The sequence below is a fragment of the Carassius auratus genome, chromosome 19, assembly GCF_003368295.1.
Source record: "Carassius auratus strain Wakin chromosome 19, ASM336829v1, whole genome shotgun sequence".
In the NCBI taxonomy this organism is placed as follows: domain Eukaryota; kingdom Metazoa; phylum Chordata; class Actinopteri; order Cypriniformes; family Cyprinidae; genus Carassius; species Carassius auratus.
This window is the reverse complement of record NC_039261.1, coordinates 13288415-13315576: the sequence shown is the minus strand read 5'-3', so window position 1 is coordinate 13315576 and position 27162 is coordinate 13288415. Positions and strand designations below refer to the sequence as shown.

The following is a 27162-nucleotide window of genomic DNA, read 5'->3' as shown; positions in this document are numbered from 1 at the left end:
AGTCAACCGCCTAGACCACATCCGCATTAAAGATCAGATCGTCCAGTGTGAATTTCCTGCATCGGTCTATCTGTAAAATTAGGCCTTGTAATCTTTCACATCACTGCAGTTTGGTTCATCACCAGTCATATCAAGAATACATTTAGATTCAAAACGAAACCTGTTAAGTCAAAAGAAAGCTATATTTGCAGCGCACTATATTTCCAAAACATGACATATGCCTGAGAAAAAACAAAATAGCTTTTGCAGCCTAGATCAGCAGTTCTCAAGCTAGGTAGGAAAAAAGCTTGTTACTAGTGGGTTGATGCTGTATTTTAAATAATAAAAATATTTCACAATATTACTGATTTTGCTGTATTTTGGATCAAATAAATGCAGTATTATGTGCAGAAGAGAATAAATTTTTAAAACCAGTTAAGATCTTACTGTTAATTTATGGATGGATGGATGGATCTTGATTCCATGTTGAATTTAAATGTTAAAAAATAGCAACAGCATGGCTTAAAATGGACAGCTATTAAAAATATACCAAAGTTTTCTCATGCACATGCCAAGCACTGTACATCATATCTAACATCTTAAAGCTGACCATTACTATAAATAGCCTCCATGACATCATAACCTCACTGGGCTTACAGCTACATGCCATTTAACCACAACACTAATTAAAGGACCTCAAAAGTGGACTATGCAAAAAAAAAAGACATTATATAAAGAAATGAACAAATAAGCAAATTGATAGCTAAAAACAAAATATGAGAAAAGTGATGTGGATGTGAGAGATGTTTAATGAATTGGTGTTTGGTTCAGATCCTGTGCAATCCATCTAAACCCTCTCTTAGTGTACACTACAAGTCTCTCTCCTTCTCTCGCGTCAGTCGTGCCGCTACCAGGGTATCATCGCAATCACAACACACAGCGCTGGCAAAATAACAACACTGCTCCCATAAGTTTCGCTGTACGAGCCGCAGTGCCACTGACACTCAGAAGCTCCATTTCTCATCCATTCAGGTCCAGCAAACCTCCACTGGTCCATACAAGGGGTTAAATGGACTTGAACTGAGGGGGTACGTCAAAAAGCTTTGATTCTGATGGTTTGGGGTGGGAATCTGTTATGCTGACACCCCGAAAGATGGCCTAGGCCATTTTTAAATGTAAAACCGATGTAGGCAGCGGCTGGCTCATTTGTCATGTGCCTTATCAGTGACAGCAGCCTGCCCTGTGTGCTAGCCAAGGCTGTCAGGAGAGAAACCACAGGAGAAGCCACCCAAAGCAGCCGGAGAGTACGGGACGAACGCGGGATGTTCGCCCCCTCTTCACACCCTCGCACTGGTCCGAGGCTCCAATCAGTGTCTGTCACTGTCGGGTGATGAAATGTGTGTTTTGAGGGACCAGGAAACCTTCAAACAGGTGTGACAACAAGACAGGGAGAAATTCAAGAGGCATGGCTGAACGTAAGGATGGAGACGGTAGCTGAGTTGGTGGGAATCCATTTTATAGGACAGTAGTGAATGCATGGATTTAAAAAATATATATATTATTCAACTTAAAATTTGAATTCTAATTAAATAATTATAATTCTTTAAATTTGCTACTGTAAACAGCCTTAATTAGGATAATAAACTATACAACTTGGCGGAAGGATTTCAGAAAATAATCAATAACAAGATGAATTAATGTTTTATTTTCATACTTTTTTTTTTAACTCACACTATTATTCAAAAGTTTAGCTTATCTCTTATGCTCACCAAGGCTGCATTTATTTAATAAAATAAAATAAAATAAATGAAAATAAATGAAAATAAATGAAAAATATGAAATGGCATTACAATCTAAACAATATATTTAAAAATGTAATTTATTCCTGTGATGATAAAGCTGAATTTTTAGCAGTCATTACTCCAGTCAAATAATATATGCAGATTTTTTTTTTCAGGATTCTTTAAAAAATAAAAAACAGCATTTATTTGAAATAGAAATAAATGCAGGTGGCGCTTATGAAACAGCAGCAATATAATGCTTCCTTGGTTGCCGCTGTAAACAAAGGCATGCTGTATAATCATTCATATTTGTTCATACTTATATATTTAACATAAAATCATAATTATAGAAAACAAATAAAAACAGTTTATTTAACATTGTTTTTTTTAAATGCTGTTGCCACTGTTTTATAAAAGCAATAATAGTACAAAACCTGAATTTATCATTGTTGAGTTGCCCTGTGAAATCTCCAAAATCTTTCTTTACAAAACTATACATAAAAACTCATATCATGTAGCATTTTCAATATAAACTAGTAATTCTCTGAAAGCATTAGATGTTCCTGCACACAATGCAACGTACTGTATGTGCAGGTTTAAGTGCGAAAGCACACACAGGCATGCCATTCACACATACAAACCCCACACTCTCACTCACTAAACAAGTTTTTCGCTCACTCAGAGTTGGGAGTGAAGAGAAACACCTAAGAGAGTGTGAGATCGAGAGAAAGAGAGAGAATGACAACCACACCTCACTCATCATATTCATCTAGAAGGTGAGAACAGGTTGTCCCTTGGAACGACTAGATGAGGCATTTCAACAGCCCGTATTAGCTTTACAAACCATTCCAGCCCGGGTCTCTATATGAAGGTGACTTATGAGAAAGGGACCAGGCAAGAACAAGGCATTTTAATTATTCAGAGTCGGTGCTCATTTACACCAGAATGGCTGCCTCGACTAAGCTCAGAGTCTGACATATGACTCACATAAAGGATTTAGCTAAGTCCGACTGGAAGTACATCCATGCTAATTGAAATATATTTATATTAGCAGGCTGATATAGTCTCTTTGAAATGCACTAGCACTTCCATTCAGGACAAGGCTGTGTTTACATTACATACAGTAGTTGAACAGTGAGTGCTTGAATAACAATAGCATAGTGAACATGCCCAGTGTGCAGACCACAAGAAACATTTTTACGGAGCAATGAGGTAAGTGTTTATGTGCTGTTAGTATAGCGTCTAAGGCTATTGTTAGTAAAAGAATCCTAGCATAACGCTTTATGCATACTGTGTGGTATACACATAGGGTAACTGTGTTTAACCTTGTGTCTTTACACACAGTATTTTGGTAGTCCGATCAAACAATAATTCTGAAATCAAAATGAACATTTTTCTTCTTGTTCGTTCATCATCCTGCATATGGAAGGGCAAGTACATTTTATAGTATAAATACTGTATACTGCAGAAATATATATATATATTAATATATTGTATTTTGAGTACATCTAAAACTTTGAAAAAGAATGTTCTAAAAAAAAAAAAGAATTCAAATTCTTGAGAAAAAAATAAATAAAGTAAAAACAAAAGCGAAGATTTTAATGACTTTAATGGGTTGTTTCAGATATATATATTTTTTTTTAATACTAGCTTCAGAAAAATACACATTAATGTTAGAATATTTTACTTGCATAATCTAGAAGACTTGTAGGTTTATCAAATATTTGTGTTCCAGCTGGAAATATCATGGGTTATCATCAGGGAATAAAAATATATGAGAAGGCCTTTATAATTTTTTTAAATTATTGCACTTAACAATCTTCTTATAATTTATTCTAAGAGCTACTTATTTTTTTCTTAAGGAGGTTTTTCTTGGTCCTGGTTCCAGAACACTATGCTCTGGTTGCTAATGGTCAGTATAATTTGCCACAAATGTGTTGATTTCTCTGTGATTTGGTCAAAGTCTGATGATTTGTGTTTAGTTTAGTCAATGTCTATAATGATTTAATCAGTAGAGTCTGTTGTCTGATTATGAGCGCTGTGTGTTTTTACTGGAAGGAGAATTGTAGACTGAGTCACTGTCTTTGTGCTCTGATGTGACATTACTTCTCTGATCACGTTCTGGTTTTGTCTGTAGTACTCACTCACACACACACACACACGCATGCACGCACACACACACACATATCTCCCTGGATTCCACTGCCAACGCGCTCTAAAAATATCTGCATCAGAAGCTCTCCTAGCTGTGTGTGTGTGTGTGTGTGTGTGTGTGCTGGGATGAATCATTCAACCAGAGAGAGATACTCAACTAATCCCTCGCTCTCTGTCTCTGTGAATGTGAAAGAAAGAGAGAAACAAGGGATGAGAGAGAGTAAAAGAGGGCATGATTTTCCAAGAATGGACTACTGAATACATGCTCTAAAAATTACAACCAGCGGCTTCTATCCAAGCAGGCAGCAATCACTCAGGAATATGGATCAGAAAAAAAAACTGTAAAACAATATTAAACAAATGTAACTAGGTCAAATAGTGTACAGTATGTTTACCAAGGATTTGTTGTCTAATATTCTGAAAAGAAAGTGACTATTAATAATAACCTATTAATTGTTATAATAATATGCTTTCATATGACTTTTATATGTAATCGTACAAAAATACTAATTACTGGTTGGTATTCTGGTTGTTGATAGAATAAGGAAATGTTTCAAATAATGTTTATTATTATACAAAAGGACCCTTAAACATGATGAAATACTTGCAAAAATTAAAAAAAAGTTATATATTTCATAAAATACATTTTCTGAACTGAATGAGAAAAATATTAAGCATTATATTATCAAGACAATTGTGCGGTCTTTTTTTTCCAAATATTTACTTTGTATTAAGCTGACTGTTTATCTATTTCTAAACTAGATTTTTTTATAGCATAAACATTGTTTTAAAGCAGTAAAATGTATTATAATAATAAACTATGTACAGTACCTTGTGAAAGTATTCATAACCCATCATTTTTTTCACGTTTTGTTATGAAGCAGCCAAATGTTAAACTGCTTTAAATTACTTTTTTTCCACATCAATCTACACTCCATTCACCATAATGACAAAAGTGGAAACACAACTTCTTGTCACAACTTCATAAATGTATTAAAAATAAAAAACTGATATAAGTACATTAACTAAATATTTAGCTGAAGAACCTTAACAGCCTCAAGTGTTTTTGGGTTTGATGCAACAAGCTTTGCACATCATCATTTGGCAATTATCTGCCATCCTTCTCCTCTTCTCTTCACCTCTCATGCTCTGTCAGTTTGGATGGGGGCAGATGCACATTTTCAGGTTTCTCTAGAAATACTTGACTGGGTTTAAGCTCTGGCCATGGGCCACTCAAGGACATTCACAGAGTTGTCTGTAAGCCTGAAAAACAGTCACATTGCATCAGGCTGCAACCAGCACACTTAGCACTCTGCAGGTGATGAGCAGCGCTGGTTCCCTTCAAACATGATGCTTAGAATTGAAGTTCATCAGACCAAATAATCTTATTTCTCAGAGTCAGAGGGACTTTAGTTGCTTTTTTCTTTTAAATTCCAAGCGTGTTTTCATGTGTCTTAACTGAAGAGAGGATTGAGTCTTTCCAAACCGACATAAAGCCCAGATCAGTGGAGTGTTGCAGTGATGTTTGTCCTTCTGTAGATTTCTCCTATTTCCTCATATGATCATGAAGCACAACTTTAGTGACCGTAAGGTACTTGGTGACCACCCAAACCAAAGCCCTTCTCCATCAGTTGCTCAGTTTGGCTCTAGGAAGAGTCCTGGTTGTTTCAAACTTCTTCCATTAAGGGTAACAGAGACTACATGCTTCTGTCACCCTTCAATGAAGCAGAAACTTCCCCCAATGTGTGGCGTGACACAAAACTGTTTCTGAGCTCTACAGGTGGTTCTCTTGACCTCAGGGCTGGATTTTGGCTTTGATATGCATTAACAGCTGTTAGACCTTTTATTAAGGCATGTGCGCCTTTCCAAATCATACCTATTTAGTTGAATTTGCAACAGGTTAGCAATATGGATGCTCCTGAGCTTAATTTCAACTGTTCCAGATAAGGGTATGAATACTTATAGGATCAGTAGAATCATGTTTGTTTTTTATTTTTAATGAATTTGCAAAGATGTTAAAAAACAGTTTTTCGCTTTACCATTATGGTGTATGGAGTACAGATTGTTGTGAGAAAAAAGTTATTTAAAGCAGTGCAACATAGCAACATAAAACGTGAAAAAAATAAAGGGGTATGAATACATTCACAAGAAACTGTATAATAATATACTATTATATTATTTTTTAATACAGAAAAGTATCCAACAAACCCAAGGACACAAATACCAACTATTCTTGAAAGAATTTCTGCTGAAAGGGAGAAAATATGAATGCTTCATTGAAAAAAAAAAACAATTTGGGGGGCACACTTGCAGGCCCCTGGACCCCATTTTGAAAACCCCTGCCATCTACAGTATAAACCTTGTAAAGATCAGATGTAAATGATGTAAATATAAACATCATTTAGTTGGACGAAAATGCCCAGAGGGGAATTTGGCTCCTCATTTCAGAAGTCCACCACACGGTGCGGATCGCTGCATGCAAATGAGCGTTTCTGAGTGTCGCTGCATGTTCTGTACGTGTTGATTAAACACTACTGTGCAGAGCTTGCATTTTCACGAAGGTGTGACAGATACGTGCATGCTCAGGTTTGCATTCCAAGAACTGCACTTCCTGTCAGTCAAATGAATCAAGTTTCACACTAAATAACAATAAATGGAGAACAAAGAAAAAAAAAAGGTGAGTGAAAGTGAAAAGGGCGAAAACTAAAAGTGGCGAGCGAAATAGAAAAGCAGCGATATTAATCTCTCCTCTCCCTCCGAGGATCCATCAGACCCAGCAGGACCTGTCGATCACGGAGACCTCAAGCATCTTGCCGCACATTATGGAAGCTGTCCGGCCTGTGAAAAACATTCATGCACACTCACACACTGCCTACGATAAACACATCACCTCCCCCGCCTTGCACCTTATCTGCCACATGTCCTTCTCTCGCAGCTTCAGAGCACAGAAGGACCTGGCGCGCGTCCCTGCCGAAGGCTTCCCTTTAATTCTTCCTCAATTTCTCACATGAGGAATGACTCATCTCTCCCTGTCTCACTGAAAGACTCACTCTGTTCTTGTCTTTCTGGCTTCTTAGTGGTCAGTGTCCCTGACCCAGACAAGACAGCCTGCAGGAAAGTACAGTATAAGAATAACTACGATTTGTACGAACATCCTACTATCCATTAGCATTCCCATTCAGTCGCTTGGCTAGTACAGGACCCAAAATACACCATCTCTCACACAAAATTATTCAGAATGCATAAGTTGTTTTTCTCCATTACACAGAATTAAGAATGGTGCAACACAGATGCAAAATCATCAAGTGTCATTAAAGTATCATGAATTAAAATTCAGACTGAAATTTAAGTTATTGCTGAACATCTTCATCTCAAGTGAGCCTTTGTTTGATTAAGTCAGTTTGTGAACGAATCTTTCAGACCTGGATCAACCAACTCCTAAAAAGATCCAACTGAAAATAATGATTCATTCATTATTTATCTAATGAACGCTCATCGGCCAATTTAAATTTCTGTATGAATTTCATATAAATTATGAATTCACTGGGATGACATGGAAAAGAGGGACCAGAATGTGCTTTAAAAGTTCCTCCTTGTAAGTTAAAAATTAGCAAAACAGAGCTAATCTGAAGATATTTGATGTTTAAAATACAAATATGTCAGGCAAGACTTTGGACCAATGAGAATTCAGTGTGGGTGGGGCTACCCGGCAACTAAAATAGACACCTGCAGTTCATAAAAACGTCATGAAGTATGACGCTGTTGAAGGAAAGAATATATGCAAACCGAAAGAGCCGCAAAAAAACATTTGGTTGAAGTTGTTTAAAGAGGATACATTTAAAAAAAAAAACTAGTAAGCAAAGTGTGGACAGAGCCACATAATACCTAAGCACGAATCTAATTATATTCGAAAGATAGTCGTCACTGATATCATAATGTAACGGTGTGAAATAATAACGCTAATATGTGGATTTGCAAGGCACAGCAGATAAGGATGTTTCAATTGTTTTGCTTCATTATCTGGCCGAACAAAGCGCGAGAAAGAAGGACACGTTTGATAATAACTTCTATGAAAAACAGCAGCTCCTTTGAACACATTTCACATTGTCTGTGAGACATCCGGCCTGCGACTGACCTTTCCTTTTAGTCTTTATCAGGGAAGCCACGAGGGAAATGACAGCGCTTCAGTACGTCCAGAGCGTTTCTGCACAGCGCTGATGCTATGCCACGCATGCCAAAAATAACAGAAAAATCTACAAGATGACTTAAATGTATATTTTCTTTATGTATTTTTCTCCTGACATTGACTTCCCGTGACCCTCAATCCTGTTCATTCAAAATATAATTCCATATTATGCCCACAAGGATAATTTTACAAATGCAAACATACTGTTAGCATTCATTTGTCAGATCGAAAACACTCTTGAATCTCAACTCAGGCCATTATGAAGCTATTCTTCCCCAGTCGCCCTTCAATCGATACACTTGAGCCACAGAGGAGGACTTAGCTCCTAATAAGCTGCAGATATTAAAGATCATTATGCAGCACTTTCTGTACACAGTATCTCTATAAATACTAGACTGGCCGCATTGTTGTGCAGTTTGTGCCGAGAGCTGTGAAGAGCGCAGACGCTTGTCTTTTTGGCACAAAGACCCACTTGAGGAAGGACTAACTGGAAACAGGCCAATCGATGGACAATCACACAGCTGAAAAACACCTCCAGCCCTCCCTTTTCCAAAACATCACTGCTGTAAACAATGGTGATGTAATGATTTATTTTGTCTCTCTCATTCCAAGTGGAAATTGTAAACATTTATCAATGAGAACAGAGGCACGACTTTCATAATAAGAGTTGCATGATAAGTCATCTCGTGGTAACAGTGGCAGGGTCTCCCTGTGATTTGATATGGGGGCACTGTAATAAAGATGTGAACAGCTCCTTTGTGGGGGGAGAACCTTTCTGATTGGTACACAACAAGCTTTAGGTAATTACCACAGTGCCAGAGAGCATATGAATAAATTCATGAGCTCTGACTCAGGTAATTAACTTATTGTTTAGTAATTAGAGATCAGGAGAGAGAGGGAGAAGGAGAATGAAAACGAGAAAGTGAGGACAACATTTGTAGGAGCTGAAAAAAAAAATCTGAAATATGCAATAAGAAAAAATCTGAATATATATTAAAAAAAAAGATTTAAAAAAAAAAAGGAACCAACTCATTTCAAATACAGGCCTGCTTGTCAGTTAAACTTTGCAATGAATCAGTATTAATGTAAACCAGCATATGTGACCCTGGACCACAAAACCAGCCTTAAGTGTAAATTTTTTTCAAAATTGAGATTTATACATCATCTGAAGGCTGAATAAATAAGCTTGCCACTGATGTATGGTTGTTAGAATCGGTCAATAATTGGCAGAGATACAACGATTTGAAAATCTGGAATCTGAAGGTGCAAAATAATCGAAATACTTTACTGAGAAAAACGCCTTTGAAGTTTTCCAAATGAATTCTTAGCAATACATATTACAAAAAAATAGTTTTGATTTATTTACAGTAGGCAATTTACAACATATCTTCATGGAACATGATATTTACTTATTATCCTAATGATTTTTGGCATAAAAGAAAAATCTATAATTTTGACCCATTCAATGTATTTTTGGCTATTGCTAAAAATAAACCCCAGCGACTTAAGACTGGGTTTCATTTATTTAAAAGGGATAATGTAGATGGATAATTCAGAAGAACTGCGTTAATTTATAATACAGTTACCAAGCTATTATTGCAAAATTGCCAAACAGTGTATTCAGGACCTGACTGCACATCATCCTGTTTAGAACACTGGTACAAACCAAATAAATAGGGATGAAATATTGATTTGAGCTAGATTTATTTTCATTTGTGAGAAAAAAAAAGAGACTGTGGAGTGATACAAGAGACATAAAATGTAATTATGCAGAAAATTGGTTTGGTGGCCATTATTCAAGAACATTTGACCACAAAAGTTACATTTTACACAGCTATTTACTGGAAAAAACTGTTCTATACCCCACTCCTCTCACATACCTTGTGGTACCGACAGGTACAGTACATGTTCAAAATGTTACTAATCGACTTGGTACCAAAGCATTACTTTGACATCCTTAATAAAAAAGGTTGAGAGACACAAAATATAGGATGCTGTAGAATGTCACAGAATGAAGGGGAAAGACAGACTGAGTGGTTTACGATTTAGACTGACCAGGGGGGACTGGAGGAGAAAATGAGGGAGTGTGAACTGACACCAGGAGGCAGAAAGAGATCCCTGTCAGAGCTCAAAGCTGAACAGACACTCCTGACGGGTTTATCCATGCACCGCTGGGCCCGACTACAACTCAACCAGCATCAGATCCTGTCCCCACAGACACGCTGCACGCAAACACACAGCCAATCCCCCTGAAACGTCATCTTACACCGCATATCACATCCACTGACACGCTCTGACAGGCTGGAAGCTTCTTCCTTTCCAAACAGGAGCTGGTAGACAAGAAGCAAGACTATTTCTGCTGTCTTACAGCCCTGAGAGGAAAAACAACTTGTGAAGGATGAAGATCAAACCTTCAATGAGGAAAAGATGAACCACTCTTGACTAAAGTGACCCTAAAACATTTCTATGGCAGGAATGAGAACATACACTACTTTCAATAGTTCAGGGCCATCAAGATTTTTATTCTTTCAAGACTTTTATTCATCAAGGATGCATTAAACTGAAAAGGTAACAATAAAGACATTTATAATATTACAAAAGGTTTTATATAAATAAATACTGTTTTTTAGAATTTTGTATTCATCGACTTATCGAGAAAAATGTATTATTGTTTCCACAAAAATATGAAGCCGAACAACTGTTTTCAGGAATGATAATATTAATTAATTTGTTGAGCAAATCGGCATATTAGGATGATTTCAGAAGGATCATGTGACACTGAAAACTGGAGTAATGATGCTGAAACTTCAGCTTTCATCACAGGAATACATTTAAATACAAATCAAACAAACAGAAAACGGTTATTTCAAACTAAAAATATTTCACAATATTACTGTTTTTATCAAATTGAAGGATTTGTTCACCAAAAAAAAAAAGAAACTTTTGTCATCATGTCAGTCTAAAGTTGTATGACTTTATATACAGAACACAAAAGAAGATATTCTCATTGGTCATTGGGGTCTAGTGTCAATCCTGAAAATATCTCATTTTGAGTTTGGAAAACACACGGATTCATATTTTTTTCTTTGTTTTCAATTTTTGGGTTAAATATTCCTTTCAAAGATAGACTGCATAGACTGTTGAAACCACATACTTAAAACCGAGAGGATTCCAGCCAACTATGTGATGATGACAAAGACAAGTGGAGGTAGGAACAAATACCAAAACAGTGAGTGGAAAAAGAGGAAGTGCAGTGTAGAGTCAGCAAGTGAAAGAGAGATAACAAGTGATTGGAGTATAGCAAGAAAGAAGAAGAGAATCATAGACGTTTAATGCATTTTCGCACAGATGTGTGACGAGGTTGACCTCAACTGAGAAAGGGACAGAAAATGCACCACATTTTTTCCAGTCGTCACATCTGTCTAAAAACCCTACTGGGCAGAATACAACACACAAGCCTCTCTTTCATTCAGGTCTATTACGAGTACATCTGTTTTGAAGTTAATGGTAAAAAAGCTTGACCCAAGAAAGAAAGAGTCTCGTGCACAATCCAGAAACATTCAAGTGAAAGTAAACTGCTGTCTTACCCAGCAGGATGATACAGGCGGATCTGAACCAGGTTCAATCGGAGAGAAGAGTCCAGATGAAATCACTGGGATGGGGATGGAAAAATCTCTCCTCCTGCTGTCTGAGGGGACGGCTCGTGATTCCCACTCTGTCTGTCCACGTCTGTGTCTGCTTCTGCGTCTGCCTGGCTCCAACAACCTTCACCATTCCCTGCCACATACGAAAAACAAACAGCTTTACACCTAAGCAACCAGGTCTACATTATAAGACCCTATACTGTACTGCTAGACTATATATACATAAATATACATGATTGGAATGCTTTTCTGACTAATCAACATCCAGAACAAATACTTGATTTTATTAACAGACGTGACTATATACAGCATGAATTTGAGAAACATATCAACTAGCTAGGTTTTATATTTTATGTGTAATAAAATAAATGTGTTGTGAGATCCTCTTATAATGTCACCATCAGTCCTGTAGTATGTAACCAAGGTAACAGGAGACTAGTTGAGAATCTACTTTAAATAGTTTCAGGCGTATGAACCAGCGAGACACCTTAGGGTGGGGATTTCCTTTACTATCCGACTAACATCATCCATCAAAAAATCGATCAACTAGATTAAAAAGATCAACTAATTAATTGGTTAATTAGTCAATAAATCAAATCAATAAATTGCTAATGTTACCCTTGAAAGCACGTTTAATAAAACGTATCATAAAATGTATTTTTAACACGTGTGTGATGTATACATACTCAACCATAGGTGTCACTTATGTATCTCATGTGACAGTAGAACATGTATGATGTCACAATGTTTTGTTTTCAACATTGCAAACAATAAGAAATGTTGTTGTTTTTTCAGCAGCAAATCAGCATATTAGACCGATTTCTGAAAAATCATGTCTATCATTGAATGTTCATTAAAAGATAATGTAAAAAGTAAATATCAGCATTGTATTTTTAGAGTACTATAAAATAACTTTATTTGATTTAATACAATTTAAACAACCTGTCCTCCAACCAATATGCTCGTATAGGTCGTTTGTCCAAATCCCTGAAATACGACCCATCAGAGCGTATACTACAATTGCGCCCCTATCGGCAAAAGGTAATTTTCATATTAATGTTTTGTACTCTTTTATTTGCACTCTGGTTTGCGTTTCGTGTAGCTCAGTTGGTAGATTATTGCGTCGTACCTTGATCATGCTATCATGGGTTCGAATCCAGGGAACGGATGTGCCCGGAAAATGTATATGCTCAATAAATCATAATTTAGCATGATTTCTGTGAGGGTTAGGTTTAGGGGTGGGGTTAGGTGCGTTCATTTGAACGAATAAGCCACCTTGTAAAACATCTATGAATAACTGTGAGATCGGTGTAAAAAGTCCACGCATTGAATTTAAATAAACGTGCATTTTGATTGGTAATGACGTTATACGTCATTTCATGACGACAGACGCAATACGATACTGTCGTTATTTTTACGCCCGCTAGAGGGCGCTTAACTTTAAAACGTAAATATAGGTCATAAGGTGCTTGCAAAAATGACCTATATGGTCGTATTTTGTTGGAGGATAGGCTCAATTTAAAATATAACAATCTGTAATTATAAAAAAAAAAAACAGACTGAAATGTATTTGTTTTTACTGTATTTTTTATCTAATAAAGGCCATAAAATCTTACCAACCCTAAGCTCACATAAGTACATTGTCTTTATTAAATTAACATTTCTCTGATTTCATGCCTGCCATAGCCTTTCATCACTAAGTGTGCATTCCTCTACACAAAAGCTTTTTCCCCCTTAAATTGTCTGACCTCTCGGTCCAGTTTAATGGTTCATTCCAGGGCTGAGCGCTGTGAGGAAAGGCTGTTTAATCAGAATCACTCTCCTGGTCTCTGAAGCTCCTTGGGGAGAGCGCATTCACAAAACTAACATTGGACACTATTTATAGATGCCTGTCGACATGGCAACCACTCTTTGTTTGTTTGAATCAGAAACTGTTTCTCCTTTTTTCCCCTCAAATGTTTCGCTTCTTGCTTCAAAGCAGGCGCTGGGACTTGAGGCACTCAGTTGTCTCGATTAGCTCTGGTATGTTCCTTCAAAACAAGGCCAGGATGGAGGTAATGCTCTGGCAGAACCATACCAGTGCTTTACTGCATTTGTGTACTTGAGCTACTTGTGCTCTTAAATATTGCTGTGTCAAATCTATTCTGAGTAAACCAGCAGTTAATCTTGTTTAGATGCCACCACCCATTGGCAACAAGGGCACATACAGTATTTATGCGTGTAGAGGAGTCACAAGCTGTTTACATCACTTTAAACTGTATCCGTTAAAAGTGTATTTAAACACCTGCAGGCTGATGTCATATATAATTGAAGCGGCATCCCAGTGAGTAAAACTAACCAGTTAAAAAAAATTATTTGTTTTTACAGAGAATGTAGGTCACATGGTGTTCATCCTCAGCAGATCCACCAGAACTGAAAACATAATTCATAACAATTCATTTTCTTTACAGGGAAACTACTATGCATAAACCTTTCAAGACTCTGCAACTGGCATAATATTCACTGTATGAGCTTATATTATATAGTTACTATATAGTAACAGCTTATATATTTCAATAATTTGCAATAATCTTCAGTGATATTCTGGTTAAAACTGCATAATTATTAGTAGTAGTTCACTCCCTTACTAGTGTTGTTCATGGTTAAGAAGACTTGATTTGATTTGAAATGCCTTTGGAGAAAATGAATGAGAAAAAATCATTCCTAAACAAGAAAAGTGGTGTATGTTTGCTCTTTTTGTTGAGATTTACATGATACTGGAGCCTCGACTCCACCGAGAGTAACAGTTTTACTTCTACAACACAGAAGAAAGGCTATACTGATGCAAATGTTATGTATCACACATGCATACCAGCGAGCGCACACACACACACACACACACACACACACACATATATATATATATATATAGACAGGCAAATATACTCACATATAAACCATCACCCTTCCTTGTCTTAGTCAGCAGCACTGAATTTTGCTGACTGCTCAAAAATGCAGGAAAGAATATTAACGACTGTCTGATGCCCTGCCCACTGTCAGTCAAACACCTCCCACCGCTTCCTTCATAGGGAATACACACATTACAGTATGACTAGACTATTAAGATTATCTATTTATTTAGTCATACTAAAAGTAACAGTTAGTCATTTGATATTTTAAAACCTAATCATATCACACGCGTCAAAATGTCAAAATAAGATAAACGCTTACTGGAATGTGCAGTTGGGAAGTTACAAAAAAAATAAAATAATATATATATATATATATATATATATATATATATATATATATATATATATATATATATACACATATACACATATACATATATATATATATATATATATATATATATATATATATATATATATATATATATATATATATATACACACACACACACACACACACACACACACACACACACACTTAAAAATAAAGCTGCTTTACGATGCCATATTGTTACGATGCCATGTTTTACAAAAGGTTCTTTGTGGTGAAAGAAGGTTTCTCAGATTATAAAAAGGATGGTTCTTTGACTGAATGGCTCTTTGTGGAACCAAAAATGGATCTTCTATGGCACTGCTTTTTTGGTCACTATTTCATGTAGATATTTCTTACTATGGTATTTAGAATAAAATCGAGATAAATAAAGTTTAGAAAGGTCATGAGCATTGTGACATTGTGATATTACTGACTTTATCTCTCCCCCTTGGTAACGGTTTGAGTCATTTTACATTTCAAACAGCACTTTTGTGTCTAGGTTACACTAAAAACAGTATCTTCTCGTCCCGCTTTCATAAAGAGCACTCTCTGTTTCTGTTTCCCGTAATTCAGCAGCTGAGAAGGGCTGCAGGCTGCTGTTTCTCTCTCATCTTTCTGACGAATTACAGAAGTGTAATGGTTAAATGGCAGCTGACCACAAACAGTCAGATCTATACCACTTGTATTTGTTCCTTTACGAAACAAGTCAAGGGTATTATTAACATGCTAACAATGCTAAGTGATATGGCGTATGGCGTGGAGGGTATATTTTTGTTATACACAAATTAAACCAAACACAGTTTGCACAATGTAGATTTTTAGTGTCTTAGTCTTTTTTTCACAAACATTTTTATATATAGACATTTAAAAATAGATATTTTCATCCGCTAATCAATCGAGTACACAACAAAAGTATAAACTGAGTATAAGCTGTACTTCTGTCCCTCAGAGCCTCAGTGTTGTTGGACTACTATGGTTATTGCACAGTACACTGAAGTAAGATCATTTCATAATATCACAAACATGAAAAACATACAGGAGCTTTGATTTCCCACTAACAAAATTACCTTCACCACTTCTAGGCCGATTTGTGCAGATACAGTGTGTGTGTGTGTGTGTGTGTGTTCCTGGGGGCTTTCGGTCTTTAAAAAATTCATAATGTCAAGTTCATCTGTCCATTCACATTAGCAGCTGTGTTTATATTACTAAAGGAACGGTTACAAATGTCAACCTCAGCTTTCCCTCACATTCTAATTCACACACTATATTTGTTTTACTATTGATTGCATTTTTAAAAAGCAAGACATTTTGGACCTCAACAGTCAGAAAACGTTCTTTAAAAAAAAATCATTATTATTATAACATGTATACTAGGGATGCATGATTAATCAGCTGATTTTTGATTATTTTAAAGCCATCAGCATATCAGAAATACAGTGAAAAGGGCAGATACCGAAGGTTTATTAACTAACTGCATGGAGACATGTAAAATTAGCTCATTTCAAATTTTATACCTGCTACAGGTCTCAAAATAGTTGGGACGGGGGCATGTTTGAAGATGTCTGGGCATCAAGGTTATGAGTTTCTGGAGTTTTGGTGTTGGAATTTGGTTTCTTGGCTGATATATTTTCCAGCTGCTGAAGAGTTTGTGGTCATCTTTGATGTATTTTTGTTAAATGATGTGCCAAATGTTCTCTATAGGTGAAAGTTCAGGACTGCGGGCAGGTCAATTCAGCATCCAGACTCTTCTACTACGAAGCCATGCTGTTGTAATAGCTGCAGTATGTGGTTTTGCATAGTCCTGCTGAAATACACAAGGCCTTTCCTGAAATAGATGTCATCTGGAGGGGGGCATATGTTGCTCTAAAACCTTTATATTCAGTATCTTCCAGCCTTCATAGTGCCTTCCAAAACATGCAAGCTGCCCATACTGTATGCACTTATGTACCCCCATACCAGCAGAGATGCTGGCTTATGAACTGAACGCTGATAACACGCTGGAAACTCTCCCTTCTCTTTAGCCAGGAGGACATGGCGTCAGTGATTTCCATCAAGATCGTCAAATTTGGAGTTGTCTGACCATAGAACCATTTTCTACTTTGAAACAGTCCATTTTAAATGAGCCTTGGCCCACAGGACACGCTGGCGCTTCTGGACCATGTTCACATATGGCTTCCCTTTTGCATGATAGAGCTTTAGTTGGCATCTGCAGATGGCACGGCGGATTGTGTTTACCGACAGTGGTTTCTGGAAGTATTCCGGGACCCATTTAGTAATGTCAATGATAGAATCATGCGGATGAGTGATGCAGTGTTATCTAAGGGCCCGAAGACCACTGGCATCCATCCAACAAGGGTCTTCGGCCTTGTCGCTTACGCACAGAGATTCTCCAGTTTCTCTGAATCTTTTGATGATGTTATGCACTGTAGATGATGAGAATTGCAAAGCTTTTGCAATTTGACATCGGCACTCTTTCACAGATTGGAGACCCTCTGCCCGGCTTTACTTCTGAAAGACTGATCGCATTAATGTAGCTATTATGGGTCATGGATGTACAGCAGCGCCACCAACCGGAAGTAGAAAGTATTGCATTTTGAAAAAATCTCATTTATGTTTATGAAAGAATAAAACTTAAAAATATATATTTGCTTTATTTATGCTTTTTTCCCAGTTAATTTTGACCCCCAAATAGCAATACAGTAAACAAGTATACACACTTAGGCACAATGTGTACTTCACACACTTCACACACACACTTTGGCAAAGTGTGTACTTTACTCTCTCTAAACACACTCTATCAGCCTTGTTTTCTTCTGGGTCTATTATTCTTGCACGATCTCCCACGATGTTTTAACTCCCTCGTGTAGTTTCCTTAGGCAAAGTGTGTTTAACGGTCAATTTTTATTTTGTCTTAAAGTAAAATGAAAATATGAATTAATATTACCATAAACTGGTTCAACAAAATGCTAACTTATTAACAGGACGGACTGAATAAGACAACTATTTTGTGCACAATAGCATAAGTGTGCAATAGTACTGTGTAAGTTGGAGACAGTTTTTGATATTCGATTCACATAATCAATCAGATTTTAACATTTTATTTCAGTATTTTTTTTTTTTTTTTTAAGGTTACTATACATCCTGCTCAGTCGTGTAAAGTAATATAACTGGCAGATGTTTTCCATGCACAGTGCACTGGTGCAGTTCATCAATAATCAAATGTAATAATAATAACCAATAATGAAAATTATCGACAACTGATTAGTTGGATAAGCAATAGTATTCGCTTAGGAAAGTTTTGTGACGTCATTGCCCATTTACATATATTTTATCGAAGTCACGGCAAGTGTTCATCAGAAATCACAAACTCACTCACTAAAAATGAAAGACTTCAGTTTGTTCTGTTGCTACAAATCGGTGAACGGCCCTTGAGAAGCTACTGAATGAAGTTCCTGGTGCACACAAACGCTAGGCTCAGTGGCGCTTACATAACCACAAACACACACCCCTATGGTCAGCTCAAAGTTCTCCCGCTCGCCGCAGATGGCTGACCTTTGACCTGTCAGTGCACAGCAGCCAGTCACGCAGCACACTGCTGACACAGATAATGAAAACACACACAAACACTCCACCCAGGACAAGCTTCATGACAATGACTTATTGGTGAACTGTCAATGGACTCTTGCTTCACAGTAATATAACACTACGGCTCTAAGAGAGTACCTAATCCTTAAAGGGACAGGTAACACATTTATGTATGACTTTCTCTCTCCAAAAAAAGATATTCCAAAGATTGTGCTGGTTGTTCTATGCCATACAATTACAATTAGCGTGTGAATGAGATTCGTGTGTGAACTATGCCTTTAAGTCCAGACATGATCATAAGACTGAGAGGGCCTCTAGATGCTTTATGACATGAACGTTGATAATTTGGCAGTGTTTAGTATTTTATGTTCTGAACTTACATAATGTGTCCATGAATGATTTTAGTCATGCAGAGTATCTGTAAATATCAGGCACATTTTCATTCAAGAGAACCTGGACTTGGTTATTCATTTGTTGAAGATGGTTTTCTATTCATCTCTATTTTAGGTTAATCGCTGGATTTTTAAACAACTCCATACAGTTTGACAAGAATTACAGGTTACAGAGGCATTGGTGATGAGGTCCAGACTTTTTTTTTTTTTTTTTAAAGAATAATTTTATAAGAGTATATTAGAAACGTTATAACATTTGGACAAAATTAGCATTATTTTTAGCATCATTTTTAACTTTCTGATTAAGCATTTTATATATTCTTTTTAGATTTTCAGTTTTTATTTTATTGTTAGTTTTAAAGTAAATTTTGTTGGGTGCTTTTGTCATTTTATTAGTTTTTTTTCTATGTAACTTTATTTTTATTTCAGTTGTAGTCCTTTTAGTTTATCGGCTTAAACTAAGTTGACTTCTTTGCGAAGCTAAGTTAGTATATTTTTAGTAAACAGTATCACATTTATGAATGTATCATATATTTTTTTTTTCAAACACACCGAGTTCTGTGATTTAGTGAATGCTCAGAAGCTGTTGAGTGGTGTCATCTGTTGCGGTGTAGTTGGGGTGTTAAAATACAGCCGTCGCTTAGTAAACTAATTAGTATTGCATTTCAAATTGCTGTAGTGGAGACATTAAAAAGAAAGAAAAAAATCCATCAAAAGCATACACACAAAAAAAAATAATTGATACGACTGTGCTAACATCAGCCTCACCCACACACTGTACACACACGACAACATGCTCACTCACACACACACACACACACACACACCAGCAGTCAGTCCTTTCCCAGACACCAGGCCTCCGCTTCTGTAATTCACTTGCTATGTTGCTGCTGCTTTGTTTCACAACACTGTCACATCCAATGAGATTCTCTCCCTGTGCTGGCTTCCTGCCACTCAGTGAGAACAGCACACGGTAGAGACCCTCTCGCTGTCGCTCAGACCCCACCCTCCCCTCCATCAGCTTTACTTATCAGTGTCTGGCCACGAGTCACACACACTGAGCTCTTTACTACAGGGTAATTCCACGGCCTAATCCACAGAGGCTATAATGCAAGGATTAGAGCTGCAAGGCATTACGATCTGAATAGCACACTTCCAACGCTTCTCTATTCACCTGCCTGTACTCTCTCTCTCTCTCTCTCTCTCTCTCTCTCTCTCTCTCTCTCTCTCTCCCTTGTCTTTCTCAGTTTCAATAATTACACATCCTGCCTTGACAAAACCATTCTGGTGATATCAGATAGTAATATAAAGCCCAGCGATCCAGCACCAACAGTCAGTCGCGAGTGTGTATGTGCACACATGTGCGAGGCCATCGGGGGCCTGCCGATTCAATCCAAACCACCATGAGATTTCACCACTCTGACAGCAAAACATTTTAGCCTTCCCATGCTCCCCTACAAACAGTTTGTTAACATTACAGCCTCGAAACGACCGGAAAAAAGGTCACAAACCTTTCGGAAACCCTTTTTCTGTCACTTTCAATGAAGACTCTTATATAACAGCACCACGGTAGTTCTGAAACCGCAGGAAACTAACGCTGAACCGACCCGCACAGTAATCACATTGGCGCTGGGACGTACAACACATGATACGACTGATTCTGCAGACAAAACCTGTTTCACAAAGAGCTACCCAGTGACCTGAACATGCATGTCATGTGACCCACCTTGTGATTTTTATCAGGAAGGGTATTTGAGACCTGCACGCCTGGGGTGGAAATGCTTTTCATAGTCCGTTTGTTGTGGAGTTGTTTTTTATTTGTCGATATGGTCACGTCCTGTAAATCTAGACACCAAAAGTGTGTGTATGTGGACAGCGGACACGCTCTTGCTGCTGATACTTAACACACACTGGGTCTGGATATCTGCTGAGATGTGAAGCCTTCCGGTGCCAGGCCAGCCTGAAAACTTTCCCAAATCCCAGGAGGGCGAACGCAGACTCTCTTCAGCCACTGCTGAAAACCCAGAGAGCTGCGTTTATGTGTGTGTCTTTGGAAAGCAGTGACATCCTGAAGAAAGAACAGAGATGTCTACTGTAGCGTAGTAATATTGGTGGTAATTAATAATATTCCCATCCAAGGAATGTTGAAGACTGCATAAAAATATGGGGAAACAAATGGCTTGGCAAGTTGATAAAACTACCTCCAGGTTTTCTATGAATTATATGCAACAAAATAATGCATGGTTGAAATCACAACATGCCAAAAATAAATTTATTGAATGAACGAACAAACAAACTATTTATTTAATTAATAAATTAAACACAAATGTTAAAATGTTTGGGGTTAGTATGATTTTTAAATGTTTTTGAAAGAGGTCTCTTATTCTGCATTTATTTGATCAAAAACGAATTTAAAAGAACAGATTTTTTTTTTGAATACACTCTTAAAAATAAAGGTTCTTCAAAGGTTTGTTCACAGCGAAGCCATAGAAGAACCATTTTTAGTTCCAAAAAGAACCATTCAGTCAAAGGTTCCTTAAAGAAAAACTCTTGCCTTCTTACCCTATTATAAACTGAAAACCTTCTTTTGCCACAAAAAAAACCTTTTGTGAAACAGAAAGGTTCCTGGGATATTTATGGAACCATTTATACGAAAAAGATTCTTCTATGGCATAGAAGCACCCTTATTTTTAAGTGTCAGTGTATATATTAAAATGTAATTTAATCCTGTGATGTAAGCTGTATTTTAAGCAGTCATTTCTCCAGAACACTGATTTAATATAATTACATTAATTGACCCGCAAACATTTTATATACTGTTTCATGACCCCTAAAACACAAGTTTATGATTACTTTGTAGAAAATGTGTTAAATCCCCATGGACTCATTTGGCAAAAAGTTAATTTTGGACCTTGTAACTCAACTGAACAGTCAACCTCAGGGTAAACAGATATAAGACTCCTGAGAGGTGCCAGGGATCAGGGCTGGAGAACCCCGGCTGGAGTTTCACCAATGACCCCGCTAGTTTCCACACACCATATCGGTTGCAGCTCATAACGTTCAGTTTCCAGCCCACACAACACGTTAACAGATTCAAATACAAGAGGAAAAGTGGCCCAAAATAGCTCTTCCCTGCGTACACTTACTCTCTATAAACCGCAGAATACACACCCATTTCACACACAATGTAACACACAAGCGTGTAAAGGCATCTTACCCACACACGCACATAAAAACACAAGGTGACACACTCCCACACAAACATATATCTCCTTGACAGTCCATTCTGAAGATGAAAGACTGAAAGTGGGGCAGATGATGACAAGAAAAAATGAAAAAGACTGCAGTGGTAGAAATGAAAGGACCCCCCCCCCCCCCAGCGCAAACACACACATAAATACATCAACACAGATCCTCTTCATTATAGTGTCTCATTCAAATCCGCATCACCTGGGGGAACGGCCCAGTCAGCCCTGCAGAACCACAGAGAAGCACCGGGATAATTGATAAGTGACTGAGGGAAAGATATGGGGTCTTTTAATTAACTATAAGAGAAAAGCTGCACAATTTTAAGTAAAGCAGCAGTGGTTACTGAAAAGCCCTTAAGAGGAATTCCCAGATTAAACTCCAGCGCTTCATGTCTCTTCAACTGACCCATTTATTTGGAAAAAATGATCAGAAACAGAAATACTATCACCTGACCCCCAGAGATTAGTTAACATGATTAGACTGCTGTTAGAGAACAGAAATAAACCAAGCAAGAGTGGAGAGCTGTCATGTCTTGAAACACAGCCATTAGTTAGCTCTTACATTTACATTCATGCATTTAGCAGACGCTTTTATCCAAACTTACAGTGCATTCAGACTATACTTATAGCTTAATAACTGTATTTAGAAAATTAAAAACACCATGTATTATGAATTATGATGATGTATTTCAGCTTTGACACAGCAATAAAAAAAAATATTAAACAATAAAAAGCATGGAACATATTAATAATAATAATAACAATACACAACAATATAATTATATTTCTATTTTTTTTATTTTCATTAAATTACTTTTATGCAAAGTTGCTTTGTCATCTAAAGCACAATTAATATTTTTATCGTATTTTTATTTGGCTTTGATATAATATTAATACAATTATTGGAAAAAATGTTTATTTATAATTTATCCCATTACTTTTATGCAAAGTTGCTTTGCTTCAGTCAAAAGATAATTTGCATTATTATTATAATTATAATTACTACTACTACTATTATTAATTTTAAAGTTGTTTTTCAAAACTGTTACATTTAAATTGCTCATATGAGAATGAATGGTTATGAAAAGGAAACGGGAACAATTTTGCAAATATGTTTCTTTTGGTCATTTCTGCTTTAAAGGAAAGTGGAGTCACTGTCTTGATGTTATTCTTTAAATATCTATAGATAACAAATAACTAATCTAAAACTTTAGGTAGCGATCTTCAATAACCAACAATAATCTTTAGTTGCCCAATTCAAAATTTAAAGCATCTGTGACTTAGCACATGAGATGTGGTTCCTCTAAAAAATAGTGAAGCTGAATGTTTTTTTTTTAACACACCAAACAAGAACAAAAATCATGTTTTCCAAAAAATGAATACAGAATGCTTACTGAAAGGTCTGAATTATCCTCTGAGATTTAGGAAATTGGAGTAACCATGGGAAGTTGGTGTAACAATGTGTAATTCCTTTACAATGTATTACAAAATCTGCCCTCAGGCTTAAGAGATTAAACATCCCCACCGACAACAACAACAAGTCCACCGCTTCCTAAGCTAGAACAGTCACGATTGAGAAATATTACTATTGATGGAACAATCACGAGCTACACTTGACTGTGAGGATTCAGTGAAACCTGCTAATCTAGCAACTTTTGAGCAGATAGAGCGAGGACTACAGCACGTCATCTGCCGAAGTTTTTTACAGAGAAAACAAAAACTATTTGGAAACAGTTATGTTCCCTTTGCTTTGGACTTGAAAGTTTGAAGGCTCGGCGGCGAATGGGAAAGAATGCCTTTGTGCTCAAAGTATCCTATCCTTGAAATTGCGAGTCTACCGTATAATGTTTCTCTAAGGGTGGGTTCCTGTCAGAGGAGCTCAAAAAGTACTGCCTCTGTGAAGTTGCTCAAAGCCCCAAAAATACAGTGCTATTCTGTGTTCCACAGCACACTCATATTTTACCCCACTGTCAGCGGATGAGAGCGAATGCCAGAGCTCAGCTTCAACGTTGAAGTAACTAATATGAATAGGTTGCTGGGAACACAGGCCACATGAATCAAATCATTTCCCAACAGGAAAAAGAAGAAGCCCTCAGCCCCTTTCTGGTATGCCTTTCCTGATGTAATCTCCAGAACAACACAAGCACGCTCAACTAGACGACCGTCCTCTCGATAATGACCCCGGCCACAGCGTAGACTCCAGTCAAATCAAGTTCACGAACATGCAAGGTTACAACTCTTCAGGCAGTGTCAACTAGACATTTTCTGACAGCTGGTTATGCATCACATACTGACATTTACTAGAACCACAATTGCATTGAATGTGGGTTGGTGTCAGAACGGCTTGGTTTAGAAACAAGTACCGTGACATGCATGGCTAGTGCTACATTCAGTCATACCATGACATCTTTATGCATTTATGTAGCGTTTTTGCTAAAATGGAAGTACTGAAAGCTTGGTACGGCCTTGTCATGTTACATTAGCCTAACTAGGTGGATCCAGGGTGAGCTTGATTTTGCCAAGTAGGACAAGCTCTTGGCTCAACATCATTTGTTGGTCCTGGAATATTTAAACATATGCATCTCTAACCCCAAACCAAACCCTTAACATTATCTACCCCTAAAATCAATGATAAGAATGTGGTGGAAGACCCAAGCCCACACTAACCATTTAATCTGATTGGTTGGTGGGAATGCCATTCCAGTCCTGGCTACCGCACATTCACTGTATTTACTACACCCAATATGAATTTCCATTCTGCCCTTCAAACGGAGTGCATCAATGGAACGTGCATGCTGGGACAAGCAGACCTCTTTGAATCTGCATTAAGAAACAAGTGTTGTTCTGCAGATGTCACAGACAGCTGACATTTCAGGAACAAGGCTCATCAGACAGCCGCACATCCTCATGCCGTGTACTACAGCAATCCCCTTCTCCGTATGATTTTTGAGATGGTGGCTTTGGTTGGGTAACCATTGCGAGAAGAGTACAGTAAACAAATAGATATTTGGATTTCATGTGCAGTAGCTTATGGTAAATATTCTCAGTCACTGCTGACACCTGGGATACCGCTTTACACGGTGGCCTTCGGATTAACCTCATTCATCTGTGACAGGCCTCATCAGTCCACTGCCTGCTGCTCATTCAACCTGCAAACCTCCCCGTCCCAAAGCTGCTTCACCACGCTGACAGCTGTTGACTCTGTGCAAGAGACGGCCTATTTAGCAAGAACCTTCAAAATGATCATTGACAGGATTTTAGCCAAGATATAAAATGTGAGCAAATAGATTTTTACATTTTGCATGTGCAAAAGTTAATGCCACAATGTTAAGGTGTAATTCAGATTACTAGCTGGTTGGTTGATTACTGTCAAGAGAGCCCACCCTCAAGTTTCTATTATATGATATTTTGTGTCCCTCTTTGAAGTGGTTGTTTTATGGATGTACAACACAATTAGTTGATATTAGATGTATATTAGATGCAAATTATTGGATTTCATTTATTGGCCATTATTGGATTTCAAACTGTTCATGTTACTTTCCACTACTTTAAATGTAACTTACTTTTTCATTCACTTAATGCTTAGCTGATCTTCAAGGAAATACAAATGCTTTAATATCAGTGCAACCCTAAAAAAAAACATTTTTCACCAGTTTTATCATCTTCCAGGAAAAAAAAAATGTCAGATTGCTCAGAAAATGAATTACACACCGCTCCTCAATAAAGAATGATTTGAGATTGGCCTACTACGTTTGTGGCATGAACATGTTACAAGTGAAGTTTAATATTTTTATTCAGGTTCCTAAGGTTAAAAGCTGCCTGATTTTGAAGTTGCGCATGTGACGCATTTCAAACTTAAATGGGATATTAAATAAAGGATGGGTTTTTATTTTAGCAGATCCTCTCCATCTCTCTCGCTCACAGCTAACTATCAGTTTAAGGGAAGTGGTTAAGGATACCTTGCCCAAGCCATCAAACTGACGTCATCAAAGAAGGAATGCCATTTCACAGCTGAAGCAAATTTTCAGACACTAATTAAAGATTACCAACACAAACACTTGTTTTCAGTGGATTAATTTGCACGGATTAACGCTTCACCTCAAGACTAGCAATGTGCGCTAATAAAGTCAATAGTGTCAATTCTGATTTAAACATGGACAAAAGTAATAGCGCCTACTAATAAAAAGCACTACTAATCAAACATTAGCCAATGGAAAACAGACAGATTATAGTTTCACGATACAACTAACAGCTGTTAAATAAGACTCATGAGATCTGTGATCTTCTCCAAATGATTTGAGTGCTGTATGATGCTAATGAACACACTCAGTTGTTCTCAATGTGCCCACGTTGAGAATTTATGTTTTAAGTACCTCTGGCTGACTCAGACACACATTGTTGGAGGGATTGATGGAAAAAGACAAAGAAAAACATGGAGTGGTAGAGATGTGAGAGGGAGGAATGCTTGTCTGGCTGCCTCCTCTGAGAGTCTCTCTGGAAAGATTGTACGGGATAACTCCACGAGAGGAGGGGAGCGCCTCTCCCTCCAAAAACTGGCATGTCTCCACTGCTCCAATGACATCACTTAAGAGGGGAAATGGGACGGAACTGGGACGGCCCTTCGCTTGTTTTATCTCAGCACGCAGTATTTTGATTTGCGTCAGCCTGGTTTTTCTCTGGTGCGTCTCCCCTTTGTCAAAACCACACTTTGTCTATTCAAGGCCAGCGTTAACTTCAGGAAATTCCTTCAACGTACTGTAACTGCACTAAGTACAGCTTGTAGTAAAGTCCCTGCACCCTGCCCAAAAGCTCCGGGTTCTTTCCACCAAATCCACCAAGGTGAGCATTTGCTAGGGACTTCACCTGAATAATACAGCGTGCATAATAAGGAAAGACTATAGCATGCCAAACATAACAGTGGTAAGGGTG

General features: G+C 37.4%; 1 protein-coding gene across 1 annotated transcript in view; it reads right to left on the bottom strand.

Moving 5' to 3' along the window:
- LOC113119474 (ataxin-1-like) overlaps positions 1–27162 on the bottom strand; it is a 95970-nt gene that overhangs the window by 50669 nt on the left and 18139 nt on the right. The window contains exon 2 of the mRNA XM_026289001.1: positions 11688–11877. The gene's annotated coding sequence lies outside the window, so the exon portion shown is untranslated. The remainder of the gene's footprint in view (positions 1–11687; positions 11878–27162) is intronic.